The 10,904-nt window shown below is 33.2% G+C and overlaps 1 long non-coding RNA gene across 1 annotated transcript; it reads right to left on the reverse strand.

Moving 5' to 3' along the window:
• Positions 1 to 6,551: 6,551 nt before the first annotated feature.
• LOC133783754 (uncharacterized) lies at positions 6,552 to 8,630 on the reverse strand. The gene is made up of 4 exons (XR_009870942.1): positions 8,479 to 8,630; positions 7,812 to 7,886; positions 7,135 to 7,253; positions 6,552 to 7,044 (listed from the first exon to the last, which is right to left on the reverse strand). It is a non-coding gene; the product is annotated as an uncharacterized LOC133783754 (long non-coding RNA).
• Positions 8,631 to 10,904: the final 2,274 nt, after the last annotated feature.

Consider the following 10,904-nt stretch of genomic DNA (forward strand, 5'->3'; position numbering starts at 1 on the left):
AATTTTAAATAAATATTTTCTTTTAGTGTCTTAAAATATTTATTGTTTATTATTTTTAAACGGACTCCCTAAGTACCGTCTCGGGAAATTGGGGTGTTACAGAGGCTGAGTCTGGGGCTAAGCCTGTTGTCACTGTTGCTGCAAAAGTTCCTCGACTTGTTGTCGCAGTATGGCGATCTCCGTCGTGTTGTCAGCTGGCGGTGCTGGTACGTTGCGGCTGGTAGTAGCACGCACTCCCCTTCTCTGAACTGGAGGGGCTTCATTGTTCACTGGAGCAACGTTGGAGGTGTTTCTGTTGGTGCGTGCAAATCTTCGGAGCGACGTCGCAGCAGAGTTCTAAGAGTTGAAAGAAACATGTCAGAACTTTACCTAATAAGCTCTAAGGCAAAACTTATTCTAAAACAAACATATCTCGGACCTATAGATTATGACTTCTTATGAAAATTATATAAGTCTTCTTTATTTTTAGAGTGGGTTTCTATACATAGAGAAACAAGCCATCTTTATTATTTCTAAGTTTGTTTCTAATCATCCTATATAACTTAATTCTTAGGCTCGAAACTCATCTTTGTTCCAAAGTTAACCATATTGAGGGAGGGCTGGGATCAGTAAAATCGTTCCCACTACTATGGCCCCCTAACTCTCAATATAGAAACTTGGTTCATTGATTTGTATCCACTCTCACCGAACTTAGTCATTATTTATTTTTATTTATTATTTATTATGATTGCGAAATAAAAATCAAACTCATATATGATAACAAAATAACATGATATTTATTTGGAAAAGAGTTTTTCACTAATTACAACCATAAAACAAACAATGAAACTAACTATTCTAACAATTAGGATCTTCTTCATCCGATCCTTCATCTAGCATATCATCATCTAACTCTTCATAGTCTTCATTATCATGTGCCTCAAAATTTCCTCGAGGAAGGTTCGTAAAAATCCTATGCTTTTGCTCATTTGTAAACTGAAATTCTGATTTTAAAGTGAACCTAATTAAGAGAAAAGTAATATCGCATTGCTACTGGCAGTTCATCTTCATCATCCATTGTTTCCCATATTTCCTCTAAGGCTGCAACTACGGGATGAAAATCTCTAAATAGTCTAATTACTAAAACGTATTGTTCTGTTGCTCTCATCATGATCTGCTTAGACTCTTGAAGGTGACCTATTTCTCTGTGGAACAAAAACAGTCTTCGAGTGATTCTCTCTAGTGTTCCTACGGTGTTTCTAAATTCTCTTATTCTCTTTAAAGCCTTAATGGCTGAGATATCCTCATAGGTTAATGCTCCGTTCATACTTAACTGAAAACATAAATGCTAAAATCGTTAGCTATACATATAAGCATAATAACTATAACTTAAATACTTACTTGGCGGTTAGATTCGGAGCTTTGAGTGTGTGTATCGAGGAGAACTTCATGCGAATGAACCGTTGCTCTGATACCAACTATAATGACCCAACTACTCTAGACTTTGGACCATTAATGACTACTATACATAGACACTAATCTTTAATAAAACTCACTAGCGAAATAATCATAACTTCATTAAAACTTGTAAGGCAAATGTTAAACTACATAAAATTTAAAGTAGGATATGGGATCCCATTGTTTTTTAAAATAAAAACATAACATAACTTTAAATAAATGGATTACAAAATAAAGTGCGGAAAATACATATAAAGCATAATTTTTAAAAGGCTAAGAAGCGACTTCATCCTCGAATCGAACGCTCAATATCCACCGATTCCATCCTGCCTCAATACACAACCCCTAAGCTGCTAAGAACCTTTCTGCTTCCATAGCTAATTTCCTGCACATATAAACATAAAGGAATGAGCCTAATGCCCAACAAGGAAAATCTAACACGTAAATCATATACATAAAATTGATATCGCAACATATACTAACACATATCATAAACATATGTCACATATACTATAATGGCCATTGCTACTTGGGGCTCGTAAACTAAACAAGTGATACTATTAGTGAATCTAGTCTCGAGGGCAGAATGACAAAGCATCCATTCTCTGTGATAGAAGAAAAGGCCAAATGTAACGCCCTAATTTCTCATAGACTACCGAGAACACAGTGTTGGATCATAATCGTAAATATTGCTCTTTTATTTAATAAAAACTTAAAAAAATAAATACATAGATCCATGGTTTTATAAAAATAAAATACTTTTCTTTAACATAAAAATGAGCAATATTTAAATAAAACAAACTTTAAAATAAACTTTAAAATAACTAAATAAATAATTTGGCCTGCTTGATCTTGCTCGACTATATATGGTCCCCAACGAATACATCACGAAGCTCTTAGGTCCCACTCGCCACCGGCCTTTCTATCCTTAATTTCTTGAAATAACAACATCACAAGGAGTGAGCTTCTAAGCCCAGTAAGGAAAATACAAACAAGGGTTAGTCATATAATCAAACATAACATATATTCACCAAAGTCATACAAACACAAACATCTAGATCATATCATATATTAAGTCATAATTCTAAATCATAAATCTAAGTCATAGATCACAAGTCATACTCTAAGTCATAAGTCATAGGTCATAGATCATAGATCATAAATCATAGGTCATAAATCATAACTATAGGTCATATATCATAATCATAACTAAAAATAACAAGTCAGATATAATAAAAAGATAAGTACTTATACAGGGGTGGCAATTAAGCCCTGGACAAAAGTTCGTCATACACCGGACATAGGTCCGTCATAAAGTTTTGGCAACCGAGCCTACCGGACATAGTCCGTCAAACATCATTGGACACCTTAGGTCCATACACACTTACCCATTTATTGTGCCTGAAATGTTAGGTCATACAAACATAAACTATATCATATATTACATAAACTGAATCATAATACTAAACTATCTAATTTTCCTTACCAACACCGGAATAATTGAGAACAAATGCGGGACTTGGAACACTCCTAAAACCAGCAATAAAAATAATGAGTATTTCTAAAGGAAAGAGATGAAAGGAATAGAACTAAACCACCAAGAGGAAACTTACCGAAAAGACAACTTAAGTTCAAAGAACTTAAAAACCTAACGACAAAACCATAACAAAAGTTAGAACCTGAATGAAAACTAAAGAAACTAAGGAATCAAACAGAATTGAACTTAAGAATGATGGTACCTCAGTTGACCATATGGATTGGTCTAACTCCAATATCGAAACACTCTAATCCTCACTTCCCAAGTGTTTGATAAAGCTTAAGAATTGCAAAGCTTTTTCCCAACCCAAGTGTTTATCACTCTTAAAGTCTCACTAGCACCTTGGAGTCTGATCACAGCTGAAGAGTGAATGGAAGGGCTAGGTTCTAAGTCCTATTTATAGAGTTCTAGGAATTAAAATCTTCTTTTTGGCGTTGACTAAAAATAACGAATTTAATTGAAAATATTTGAATATTCTTCAGTCAAAGGCTTAGGACTCGGTCAAATCGTTCAAAGGTTGGTCTCAGGAGTCAAGGCTTGTTTTAAAAATTAAAAAAATAGAATCCTAACTTCTAACTTCCTAAATCTCGTAACTCGAAACTCACCTGTAGTAAAATCAACATAACTGGAGCTGTAGGACTCCGATTTAGACCATCTTGATACCGTTAGAAAGAAAATTCAATTATCTACAACTTATTAAGAAATACTATGTTTCAAAATTCATAATGTAACTGGGTCAAAAATAGGTCGGAAATTACAGTACCCTAAAGTTACAAGAAAATCTATTTAATTATCTAAATAACAACCTAATCCACAAATTTCTTAACTAACCATAAAATAACAAACTCTAATTCCCTAATAATCATGCTTATGATAAGTGTCATATTATTATTGGCTCTATCTAAACCTTAGGTTACAATAAATAATACACCTAGGACCAGCAATATTAATCAGACCTTATGTTATAATTAATATTCTTAAACTATAGGTTAAACTTATAAAATTCATAACTATTGCTATGAGTTTCCAACTAAGTCCCAGTTTGAACCAAAATCCACAGAATCTAAAATACTACAACTACTACTATCTAGCTAACTAAGTAAAATTCCGGGACGCTACACCAAAGAACCACTAGGGCTAGTATGTTCAAATTTCTGGGGACATATGAATGTTCAAGTGAGGGTGGTTATGAGTATTTCGTCAGCTTCATCGACGATTTCTCTAGAGACTCATGTAAGTACCTAAAGCATATGAATTCTGCGAATTTGTTAAGAACTTCAAAGAATTCAATTATATGGCTTTAAAACCATATTATGTGAAATGTTACAGATCTTGCAATCTGATTGGGGTGGAGGATATTTGGATAATCATAACCAAGATCATTTAATTGAACTTGGAGAATTGTATAAAGAAACTGCCCCAAGGACTTCGCAACAGACGGGTGTTGCTGAACGGCGTGAATCACGCATTTATGAACATGTGTGTTCTAAGATAAGCTATTCAACTCTACTTCTTACCCATATCTTTTCTGGAGACAAACTACCTAGACCGCATGTGACATTTTTTAAATGTTGTGTGTTGACCCTCGTTTTGGCCAACTGACACGGAGTCAAATGCTTGATGTGACCGAAAGTGTTTAATAAGATCTAATGGAAAGAAAAATAAACAACACAACAATTTATAGTGGTTCGGCCCCAAGAATCGGTAATGACCTACGTCCACTTAGGCTATTATTGATCTTGATTATCAAAGGAGTGATCAAAGAACTAGGGTTCTTGAGTTTCACAAGCCTTCGAGGGATGAGTAATACAACCAAAAGATAATAGTCAATATTCTCTTCTAAAGCATAAACAAAAATTAGCCAAAAGTCCCTCCCTTGAGCTATTTCTCTCTATTTATAGGCTCAAGGTGAGTTACATGAATCAATCAAAGATATTTTTACCTAATTAATCGAATAATCAGGCATACAGGGAAATAATCTCGGATATGATTACAACTGCACAAGATTACTCAAAAATATACGGAGTATACGAGCAGTTTGGTCGTATATAAAACTCAAATGCTGTGTCAGGGGAACATCCCTGATCGATGGTCGAACAGAACCTCTACTAGGTGTCAGCCACGTGTTGAAAATATTTGCCACGTCATCCACACCTGCTTTCTGGAGACATACTACCTAGACCGCATGTGAGATTTTTTAAATTTTGTGCCATCTCAAAAGATGTCTCCAAGACACCACTAGAATTGTGAAATGGAAGTGAACCTGGTTTACATCATTATGGAATTTGGCGGTGTCATGTTTATGTCTTGAGGAAAAAAGGTAGAAAGCTAGAACAACGAAATGAGGATTTTCTTGTTTGATTGATATTCTAAAGGTACTCAGGGTGGTCTGTTTTATAGTCCAATAGACAAGAAAGTTTTTGGCTCTACAAATGCTACTTTTCTGGACAACGACTACATAATGAATTTCAAGTCTCACAGCAAAATAGTATTAGATGGAAAAACTATAAACTATTATTCCATCCTCACTAATGAAAGTCGATGAAAACATGGTAGATTTAGAAACCACTAATCCATGTCAGAAAGTTACGATGCCTCGTCATAGTGGGAGGGTTTCTCGGAACCCAGTACCTATGAAAGGATAGTGAAACCCACCAGTTGGTTGGGGACACAAGTAACAATGATCTGTTGGCCTTTAAACATGCAATGGATAAGTTTGAAAGGGATCTTTGACTTGAAGCCAAGTACAAGGAAATAAAGTCTAAGTATTCTTAATTTTTCTGAGATCTTGTAGATGTGCCATTGGACTTTAGGCCCATGGGGTGCAAGTGGGTCTATAAGAAGAAGAGAGAATCTGATGGAAAGGTTGAGACATTAAAGGCTCGACTCGTGGCGGAGAGAGAAATTTGACTTACAGAAAACTTTTTCTCTGATAGCCATGTTAAAATTCATTTAATATACTCTTATCCACAGCCACAATTCTTGATTAAGAGATAAGGAAAATGGACATCAAAGAAGCATCTTTTAATGGATTTCTTGATCAGACCATTCACATGGATTAATCAGAAGGATTTAGAGTAGTTGGACAAGAAAGTCGGCTTCGCGCTCCTGGAACTTAAGGTTAAATGAAAACATTAAGACCTAAGGTTTTGAATAAAATGTAGTTGACCCTTGTGTTTGAAAACTTAGGGAAAAAGGCATTGTGGTGTTCTTAATCCTTTATGTAGATGATATATTACTCATTGGAAACAATGTCAAGAAATTATCAGACATAAAAAACTGGCTGGAAACGAAATTCCAGATTTTGTTGTAGCAAGTTGTGTTCTTAGTATCTACACTACAACAAAATAGAGGTTTTATGACTTTAATTGGGAGACATTGGAAGTCTACAATGTCTCCCACTTAGTGAGACGTTGTTGCTAGGGTCATTGTAGGTATATATCCCACGTCTCCCATTGAGAGACGTGCCTCACTTCCCACGTCTCCCACTGGGAGAGGTGGAAAGTCAAACGTTGACTTTCCACCTCTCCCATTGGGAGACGTGGGAAGTCTCCCACCTCTCCCAATGGGAGACATTGAAAGTCTCCCACATTTAAAAAAAATAAATTAAATAAATTTATAATTAATATTATTTTAATTTGATTTAATAATTAATTAAATTGAAATAATATTAATTTAAATTGAAATAATATTAATTTAAATTGAAATTATTTTAATTTAAATTGAAATTATTTTAATCTAAATTGAAATTAATTTAATAATTAATTAAATTGAAATAATATTAATTTAAATTGAAATTATTTTAATCTAAATTTAAATTAATTAAATTGAAATAATATTAATTTAAATTGAAATAAAAAAATATATTTGTTAGATATATACAAGAAATACAATATTTGTTAGAAATATTCAAAATGAACAAATATTGCATTGTGTATGAAGAAAGAGTTAAAAAATTAAAAAAAAACCTATCAACGAGGTCGGTAACTTTGGATTATCGGCAACATATATGTCGCCCATTCTTGTCGCAACTTATCAATTTGTGCCTCTGTATATGATGTGCTTGTTAGCTGCAAGAAATATAAAGTAAAATATATTAATTAATTATTTGATTACATTTATAGTTTCAAAAATAATTTGTAAATTTTAATTAATAATACCGTTCTCAAGTAATGCCTGGGACTTGCATGTTCAATCAAGTAATGCCCGTTCTCAACTAATCGTTTATTATCCTAAATAATATCGGGCAGCATTTCCCCTATAATAGTGACCTAACCATCTGCATGTGAATAACAAAACAAACAATTCAAACAACATACAATAAGTTTCTTCCTTATAGAATGCCTATATAAAATTAATTGTTTATTATCCTAGATAAAATCGGGCAGCATTTCCCCTATAATAGTGACCTAACCATCTACATGTGAATAGCAAAACAAACAATTCAAACAACATACAATAAGTTTCTTCCTTATAGCTCCGCAGCACACAGTCAAATTTCTCAGAACCTACTTCACTAATACACACAAGTTCTCAACCTTCCGTTATCACCGCAGCACACAATTTTAATCTCAGAACCTACTTCACTATGGATGAATATTTAAGATATTCAAACTCTTCTAACATTTGTTTAATAATATTAAAAGTAGAAGTAAGAGAATATATATTTACCTCTTGCAATTAATAATTCAAAAGCTAGCAAAATTACTTCAAGTAGTAATCGAATTCGCTATTAAATCCACAAACCAATATAAATAAATTAATAAATAATAAATAAAATATCACTAAATATCTAGCAATATATAACTTATTATTATAATTTTAGAAACTTAATTACCTCAAATGTGTGATTGATAGATATAGAAGTTTTGATGCAAAGTACTCTCTAAAATCTCACCACCAAAATCACAACCTACGAAATTAAATTAATTAATATGTTAAACATTACTAAACAAATATCACTAAATTCCTAATAAGTAATTGATTGGTAAACAAATAAAAAAAAAACTCCAATGAGCCACTAATTATAACCTAAACAAAAAATCAATAAAAAATTTCATAACCTAAAATCTCAATAATCAACAAAAACATAAATTTTTGCATATATTTATATTTTTAAAATTATTTAATAAATTTATTTTAACATAATAACTATATATATAACAAAATAGTTAGAATTTAAAAAAAAAAAAAGTTTAAATATACATACAAAAATATATCTAAATTTTGAAATAAATAATGATAAAAATTAAAAAAAATCATGAACATATATATTATAATGAAATATATACAATGTGATAGGTTAAATTAAAAAAAAACTATGAAATCTTAAATCTATAAAAAAACCTCCATGGAAAAACAAATAAATCTAACAATGTATAGAAAAAAATGCATAAAAATGTAAAATTAACACAAAATCATGTATATTACTCATCCTAATGCTAAACCTATGATTTTTTATCAAAATAATTAACTAAAATTCATAAAAATTAAAAAAAACTAACCTTGAAAACCCTAAAATCGCAACCCCTTTCGTGCTCTCTGTTTGGTGTGCTCTCTCTGTTTGGTGTTATGAGGAAGAAGAAGACCCAAAATTCATTAAATGGCCAGGGGGACATCCAACGTCTCCCACTGGGAGACGTGGGACACGTGGCACGTCTCCCACTGGGAGACATTGAATGTATAGAGGGGTACATCCAACGTCTCCCATTGGGAGACGTGCCACGTGTCCCACGTCTCCCAGTGGGAGACGTTGGATGTACCCCTCTATACATTCAATGTCTCCCAGTGGGAGACGTGCCACGTGTCCCACGTCTCCCAGTGGGAGACATTAGATGTCCCCCTGGCCACTTCTCAACCTATTTCCAACGTCTTCCACCATTTTTAATGTCTTCCAATTGTAGTCATTAATAAAAACTTTCAATGTCTTACACCATTAGACATTTAAAACCCCTGATAAGTTTTAATGTCTTACACCAATGGTGTAAGACATTGTAGGGAGTCATTGTATGTCAAATTTGTTGTAGTGCTAGAACATTAAGGATAGGAATAACTGAATTTTGGCTCTAACTCAAGCAACCTACTTTAGTAAGGTGCTTGGTCATTACTCTGTAACAAATTTTGAGAAAGGATGTTTAGCGTCTTGACATGGAATTTATTTTTCTAAGCAGCAGTCTCCACAGGCTCCTCAAGAGAAAGAAAAGAAGTAACGAATTCCTTATGCATTTGAAATTAAAAGTCTAATGCATACTATGATGTATGTTGTGACTGAAGATCTGCTATGTAGTGGGAGTGGTGAGCAAGTGTCAGTAAAATTTGGGGGTTGGTATCTTTAATAGAGTAGAAACTATATGTTAGTCTTTTCAGGTGGATCTTTGAACCTGTTAGGCTACACAGATTTAGATTATAGACTGATGTTAATGACAAGAAGTCTACTTCTGAAAAAATGTGTTTACTCTTGGAGGTGGAGCTATGATTTGGAGAAGCGATAAGTTGTCTTCCATCTCAGTAGTTGTGATTTGGAGAAGCGTTAGGCTACCTGCCATTTTAGAATCCACCTTGGAGGCTGAGTACATAGCTGCATCTATGGCGGCTAAGGAAATAGTCTGGCTAAGAAAGTTCTGTACGGATGGTGTTATTCCAGAAATGGATAAACAACTCATTTTGTCTAGTGACAGTAATGAGGCAATAGAAAATTCTAAAGAACCTCGAAGCTACAAAAGAGCAAAGCATAAAGAGAGAAAGCACCACATTATCGAGGATGTGTGGTGAAGGCGTAATGTGAAGGTGATGAAGACAGCATTGGAAGGCAATCTTTCACATCCCTTAACAAAGATACAAGCAGAGAGAATAATTGTGAAGCATGTAGAATGCATGGTTTTGAGAAACATGTCCCATTTGTTTTTAAATGGCAAGTGTGAGTTTGCTGGGTTTTATGCACTTATAAAACCATGTCGGACATGTTACACGATTTCATATTGTCAATAAAAATATTAGAAACCATTTAGTTTTAGAACCGTGTTGCTTGCTTGTTTTATTACATGATTATTGAAATAATACAAACATGGATAGTTACAATTATAGTGACTAGGTCACAGTAGATTATAGTTGTAATTGTATGTTCAAAAGAACGAGTCCTAAGATTAGATCAGTGCATTGGATTTTTACTGATTAGGCAATCTACGATATGATCTACTTACACATTTGGGGTGTGATGTCTTTTCCAAGGCATTGACCAAGTAGATAAGATCGAATGTATTTAGTTACATCGGACTAGGACCGATATTGATTATTGATTGATAAAAAATTGTTGTTGTTATCGAATCTAATCAATGTCACAACGTTTACCATATGTTAAGTTGATCTTAATTCTGAATGATAATATTCTGCTAATTATATTATTTAAATCTGTTGACTTGTTTGTTATTAGCTTACCCTACGGTCTTGCCCATACTTACATAGATACGAATATATAACTTTTGTATGAGAAGTGAAAAGATGATTTCCTTAATTACATAGATATGAGATGCCATTTCTGTGATTAAGTTCACAGAAATATCATTTATAAGGAACTTAGTGGGAGTTAAGGATAAAATACTGATGAGGGGTAAAATAGTAATTTACACACACCTCGTTAGTAAGTCATCGATAGAGGAATGACTGACTGTAATAGTTATAATAATGGATAACGTATTTATAGTTTTGAAAATACGTTCTATGGATTCAAGAGTTCAATTCAGATTCTATAGTGAGTCACGAAAAATTAATAAGATAGTGAAATTACTCGTAAATAAATTCACAGTAACTTGTTGGAGCTTGATTTCATGGATCCATGGTCCCCGCATCACCTTTGAGTAAATCATCTAGAATGTCTCAATTAATTGATTTAATTATCCATTAGGATTTTTAAAGTTGATTAGATCAATTTTGG

The sequence above is a fragment of the Humulus lupulus genome, chromosome 6 (genome assembly GCF_963169125.1).
Source record: "Humulus lupulus chromosome 6, drHumLupu1.1, whole genome shotgun sequence".
Classification (NCBI taxonomy): domain Eukaryota; kingdom Viridiplantae; phylum Streptophyta; class Magnoliopsida; order Rosales; family Cannabaceae; genus Humulus; species Humulus lupulus.